This window comes from Staurois parvus, unplaced genomic scaffold (assembly GCF_062004578.1).
Source record: "Staurois parvus isolate SC_StPar_1 unplaced genomic scaffold, SC_StPar_1.0 ptg001045l, whole genome shotgun sequence".
Taxonomy (NCBI): Eukaryota; Metazoa; Chordata; class Amphibia; order Anura; family Ranidae; genus Staurois; species Staurois parvus.
Genome location: NW_028318841.1, coordinates 4,649,677 through 4,656,706, shown reverse-complemented (window position 1 = coordinate 4,656,706; position 7,030 = coordinate 4,649,677).

Here is a 7,030-nt window from a genome sequence, read left to right as displayed (position 1 = left end):
ACAAGTTGCAAGAAGCAGAGAGCAGAGAGATGGCCTAATTAGCCTCCAGCTCTTTCTTTACTGTCTAATCAACAGATGAAGGACAGGAAGGTGTCAGCAGGGTCATCTACCTGGTTGTTGTTTGTGGTAGGTGTGTGTAAATAACAGAACTGGAAGGAAAGAAATACAATTCCTTTGGAGGATAAAACATATTTGCTTTTTACTTTCCCCAATGCTATTTGTGTAGTTCTCTGTGGAGAAGTCCGGCTTTGTCCGTATCGTACATGCTCGAGTTGGGCAAGATGGCGTCTTACCGCTCATGCGCGCGGAGCCCTATAAAAATATGATGTTCACAGCTGGCACGCTCCCTTTGAAAACGTGCACGAGCACGAAACGCATTAGGAAGGAGCTAAGCTGCTGACATTCCTTGCAATATTTAGATAAAAAATACTGCACTATCAAAGATTTTTTTCTGGCTAGTTATTCAACGAGCCCCTAAGGTGGAGTCCTGAAAATACACCTGCCATATGCCCATGATTGGTCTCTAACATCGGACGTGATGCCACTGGAACCTGTGAGTGAGGTCTGCTGATCACCTGACGTGTGCCAGATGATTCGCAATACACCCATTCGGATCCAGATGACTATGAGGGGATTTATATACACAAATGCGCTAATTTATTGCGTTTCTGGTTAGTGCAATATTATACAAAAGCTTCCAGCCACCGAGTCACGGATTTCACTTATATTTATTTATCATCTTTTGCATTTGGACTTGATTATGTTATGCATTGATCACTGAATGTCACTTTAATCATTCACTTTATGTTCACCATATCAATACGTCATAATTAGACGATACCACTACATTGTACCACTTAAAGTGCTCCTTAGCGCCTTCACTTTTATATATATATTTATAATTATTTTTTTTCACTTTAAATATCTGTTCTCAGTGCTGCATTTCTGTATTACATATTTATCTAAAGGGTCTGAGGTTTCACCTTAATGCTAGCGGCTTGTTTACCTAGCGCTCGTGTTTTTTTATTTTTTTATCATATCCCTTATACTGTATAGATTTAATCTGTGTATTTAGATGTTTACCTGGAGTTGAGCTTATAAAGATTGATTGTATTCCCTTTTTAATTGGTTCAGTCTCACATGCTATTAAACCATTTAAACAACAGTGGGACTCCCATTTTGTTCTTGCTTACATTACCGGACAGGGTGGATCTCATCCAATAAATTACAATGCTTCTCCATTTTACTGTCATGCTGTATTACGGAATTTCAGCAGCCAGTGGCCCTAAAATCAAGGTCATAATTGCAGTTCTTTGAGCCAAAAGAACACCAGTATAACCTGAATGACTGCTGCACCCATAAATACCCCACCAGAACAGCTTAAAAGAACTTAAATAGCAATCACAGGTACAGTGATTGAGTCTCTAAGGCAGAGGTCTCCAGACTACAGTTGGAGGGCCAGATGTGGCCTTTTTCTTGCCTTTATCTGTTCCTTGGGACACTATTCCTCCCAGTGATAGGAGGAAGTATTCCTCCCACTGACATCAACAATGGGGTATAATTCCTGCCCCTGACACCAAAGATTGGGTACTATGCCTTTCACTGACACCAATAATGGGGCACAATTCCTCCAATTGACACTAATGATGGGGCACTAGTCCTCCCACTGACACCAACAATGGGATACTATTCCTCCCCCAATACCAAGGATGGGGCATTGTTTGTTCCCCCTGATGCCAGGACATTTTCTACTCTAGTCTGGCTCCACTAAAGCCTTAAGGACAGTAAACCAGCCTTTTGTTTTGAGACCCCTGTTCTAAGGTATGGAGTCACTGAAAAAATAAATCAATGAATAGCATGTTTTCTATGTAATTTTTCTGAAGCAAAGGACAGCTGTGCTCCTGAAAAAATAGTGGACAGTTTTTGCAGAGCCCCCTCTGAAAGCCTTAAAAAGTGTAGCAGCACTGAGAATCATACCAACCATATTAATTTTCTTTATACTCCCACTAGATACCTGCCCTTCAGTTCCTCTTTATAACTTGAGCGTTCACAAAATCTCCAGTTCTCTAATATTGTTCTAACTAGACCAACACTGAAGAGCCCAAGAGAGACATCCAATTCAGGACAATGAAATCATTGTTTTAATACACGTTTCTTAATAAGTCCCCAGATGTAGGAAGAACACTTCTTTTATAATGCCTCATGCCTGAGGAGTATTAAACAATAAAGAGGTTTATTGTATATATACAAGATAAATGCCGTAGTTTACTATGTGCCAAATAATTTGTTGATATGATTGTAATGCTATCATGTGCTTGCAAAGAGCTAACAGCTACCACAGAGAGGTTTAATACTGCAATATATTAGAGGGAACAACAGTGAACAGGTACTATAAAGTGGACATATACTCAAATTTTACTTAAAGTAAATGTAAACCCTAAGGACTCATTCACATGTGCCACCATGGAACGCAATTCATAGAGGCAGCCAGGGCTGCTGCATGCCTGAACGAACCCTAACTTAATAACATTTAGTATGGTAAAACAATGTGTATCATAGACAACTGCCATTTTTTTGACAGAATACTGTTTTCACCTTCTTATAGGTGTTTGTTGCATTCAATCATTCATGAAACTAAGATCACTGACAGGGTAAGTGAATAACATTGATTATCTTGATACAATGGTATCTGAAAGTCAGTGGGATATACAGTGCCTTGAAACAGTACTCATGCCCCTTGAAATTTTCCACATTTTGTCATGTTACAACCAAAAAAATTAAATGTATTTTATTGGGATTTTATGTGATAGACCAACACAAAGTGGCACATAATTGTGAAGTGGAAGGAAAATGCTAAATGGTTTTAACATTATTTTTTACAAATAAATATCTGAAAAGTGTGGTGTGCATTTGTATTCATCCCCCTTTACTCTGATACCCCTAACTAAAATCTATTGGAACCAATTGCCTTCAAAAGTCACCTAATTAATAATGCTAGGTTCACATCTGTGCGGGTAGTGCCGCTGCGGATCCGCACGAAAATCTGTGCAGCTGCACCACCCGCACAGAGGAATGCGAACCCGTGGACGGGTGCCATTAGTTCTAATGGCACGCCGCCCGCACTGAAAAACGCAACAGTACTGGGAACTGAGGTTTTCAGAAGAAGTGCAGGGACTTCTTGCCTGCGTGTCACGGGGCACAGGAGCCCATTCAATCGAAACGCAAAACGCGGCCCGCATATATGTGAACCAGGCCTAAATAGAGTCCCCCTGTGTGTAATTTAACCACATCCTTACTGAGCTATAGCCAAATGATGGCTACAGCGCAGTTGTCCAGTTCTGGGGGGGTGTCATATGATGTACTCCCAGAACGCACCCTCCGTGACGCACACCCGACGATCTCCGTGATAACTGTGTCCTATGGAGACAGCTGATCCCATGATGAGGTAAAAGGCCAATCACAGTGGCCTTTTACCACGTGATAAGCTGTGTCCAATGACACAGCAGATCACAGAGTAAATATAGTTGCTGGTTATCGGCAGCACTTTCCTCATGCTGTCACAGTGTGAGGAAAGTACTGCCAATAACTGGCAGCTGTCACAGAGCAGACCTAGAATGCAAAGACACAGCTAGGACGATTTACCCATCCACCTTGAATGTGTGGATCGGAGAATCGAGTTTGTTTGTTTGTTCAACCCACTGGTTGAAGGGCCCGCTCTGTGTGCTGCAGCGATGTGACGTCATGACATTGTAGCCATTCAAACGGTGGAGGATACCAAACCCAGAAGGATGAGGGGGTGAAGATGGAAGCCGCAGGGTACCAGGGTCAGTTGTGTGCAATGCTGGAAGGCTCCACTTGTAGGTAAGTGGCAAAGTACTAAAATGCAACACATACTATTACATTGGGATTTAAACCTATATAGAGGCCCATTTTCTGCTTTTAACAAGATGACTTTACTACTGGTTTAAAGAGATACCGTATTTATTTATTTCAGGTACTTATATAACGCCGTCAATTTACGCAGCGCTTTACACATATATATATTGTACATTCACATCAGTCCCTAACCCTCAAGGGGTGTACAATCTAAGGTCCCTAACTTACATTCAAACATACACATACTAGGGACAATTTAGACAGGATCCAATTAACCTACCAGCATGTCTTTGGAGTGTTGGAGGAAACCAGAGTACCTGGAGGAAACCCACGCAGGCACAGGAGAACATTGAAACTCCAGGCAGGTGGTGCCGTGGCTGGGATTCGAACCAACAACCCTAGTACTGCCAGGCGGAAGTGCTAACCATTTAGCCACTGTGCTGCCCCTGATAGTATTAGCCAGCAAGTAATCATGTTGTCCTTGAAGTTGATGACTTGAAAGCAAAATAATAGGCATCATAGTTTGTTGTGTATGGGGCTGCATATGTGTCACTTGCCTGGTGAAGAGATGACCGGGTGCGGGTGAGTTGCTTACTTTGGGAAGAGATGACACCAGGATGCGGTATGGGAAGTAGGAAAGCCACCTGCGGCAGTGTGATGCTTTGGACAATATTCTACTGGGAAACCTTGGTCCATGCGGATCTTACTTTGACATGTACCACTTACCTAAACATTGTTAAATAAAGATAGAATGTAGTAAATAAGGTACTTTCATTAATAAAAACAGCAAATTGGCAACTCACATATTGCCAATAAAGGTTCACTATGATCAAAATCAAGTGGTGTAGATCTCAGCACAGTAGTAAGCCAAATTCCAGTTCAGGATAAAATGTTCAGGGATGTCAGCTGGGTATACCTATAAGGCTACAAGACAATACCAGAAGGGTCCAGACTAAGTTCAGCATATAAAGGCATGGTAAACACACATACTGTAGGCAACTCATAGATTGGTGGAATAATCAGTGCATAGAAAAAAGTCCAGATCCGCAGCTGAATAGTATTTGAATCAGGTGTGTCCTGTCCCAAAAATTCCCATCTGGCTTGAATAAGAGGCTGGACAGCCATGAAACATGTTACCATGCCCCCCATATGATGTTTCGGGAAGTGATGTCACTTCCGGTATGCTGAGCACTCCACCAACCTCACCGGCTACTTCCTGCTTTCTGATTACACCAGCATCTGGATTTACTATCAAAATCTCTGCCAAACTGGGAATTTTGGGACAAGACACACTTGATGTGGATAATATTGAGCTGCAATCCAGGATTCTTTGATACGCACCTTATTCTGCCACCTTTACTGGTTATATGTGAGTTCCCAATTTGCTCTTTTTATTAACCGCTTTCCCTCCAGAGGATTTACCCCCTTCCTGGCGTTACTTTGACAATTGCGTGGTCATGCAACGCAGCACCCAAATTAAATTTACTTCCTTTTTTTCCCACGAATAGAGCTTCCTTTTGGTGGTATTTGATCACCTGTCCGTTTTTCATTTTTTGCGCTATAAAAAAAAAAAGTCCGACAATTATGAGAAAAAAAAACAATAGTTTTGACTTTTTGCTATTAAACATGTCCAGTAAAAAATTACAAAAATCAAATTTTGTCATAAATTTAGGCCAAAATGTATTCTGCTACATGTCTTTGCTAAAAAAAATTCTAATACATGAAAATGAATTGGCTTACGTGAAAGTTTTAGCATTTACAAATGGCGGTATAGATACTGGAATTTTTTTTTACTAGCAATGGAGGCGATCAGTGAATTATAGCAGGACTTCGGTACTGCAGCGAGCATTCTAACACTGGGGGGGGGGAACTGGCTTGGTGTCACTGACATCCCATGCGACACCAATACAGTGATCAGTGCTAATAAAAAGCACTGACACTGTACTAATGACACTAGGCAGGAAGGGGTTAACATGTGGGGCGATCAAAGGGTTAACTGTGTGCTGTTTCACAGTAAGCTGTATCTTTGCTTTCAACTGTAAGCACACTGCTTTGTATGGCTCTGCTATATAGAGCTATACAAAGCAGTGTGCTGGAGCTGACAAGGGAGAGAACTGTATTGTTTACATACAGTTCTCTCCCCCCGTCAGTAATACTCAGCGACCATCTGGTGCCGGCGAGTAATCTCCACCAGGGACTTGGTGATTGACAGCCGAGGCTGCGAACAGTGGCGCGGGCAGGACGCGCGCAGCTCGCAAAAATGTAAAATCATGTATCTATACGTGATTTTGCACGCCCATGCTGCCCTGTAGCAATATTTCTGCTCCAGGGCAGCGGGAGAGCGGTTAATAAATGTACTTTATTTACACTCAGATCATGCCTTCTGCTATGTTTATTTGTTCTCCTAGAGATTCGTCAATGTTATAGAGGTGCTGCACAAAGTGTTTGGAGATCAACAAGAATTCACCCTGGAGTTTACATATGAGGACTTTTCACTTTTCCTGCTGAACTCTATCTACAAATGTTTTATGCATATGGGTATCCTGGAACACTGCAAAAATGGTTCAGTAATGGTTTGAGGGAAACAACAAGTTTGAGGTGTTGAGTTGGCCTCCCAGTTCTCAATCCATTGAGTATCTAGGATGTATTGGAAAAATCAATAAAACCAACCCATGTTTTTAATATGAACTATTAGACAGGACAATTAGTTTTTTTTGCAGGCTGGCTGGTAAGTTGAGCTTTGTTGTTGCTTGACATGCATCACCCTTCCATGTGCTCCTTGCTGCAAAGGCCAGTTATAGGTTGGGGCAGTTGCCGTTTGTACTTCTGGTATCTGGTGCCTTGCAGACACCTGCGCAATGTACATAATCTCCCCACGCTGGCCAGATGTGCCACAGGTCTCAGCCAGGTCCTGGAGTCTTGCATCAAAACACTGCATTCTTGGGGTGTGACATGGATATCCCAGGAGATAGCGGGGTTCCTTACGTCATTGTAGCCTATAGGAGAGAGCAAGAAGTGCTGTCCTGCAGCACTAAAACAAGTAATAATCATTTTTTAGAAAGTGGAAAAGTTTTTCAAATATGAAAAAGAGAGAAGGAAGAACTGGTATAGAAAAAGCTACTCTCATGGGTGAAGGTCCACTTTAACAATGTGA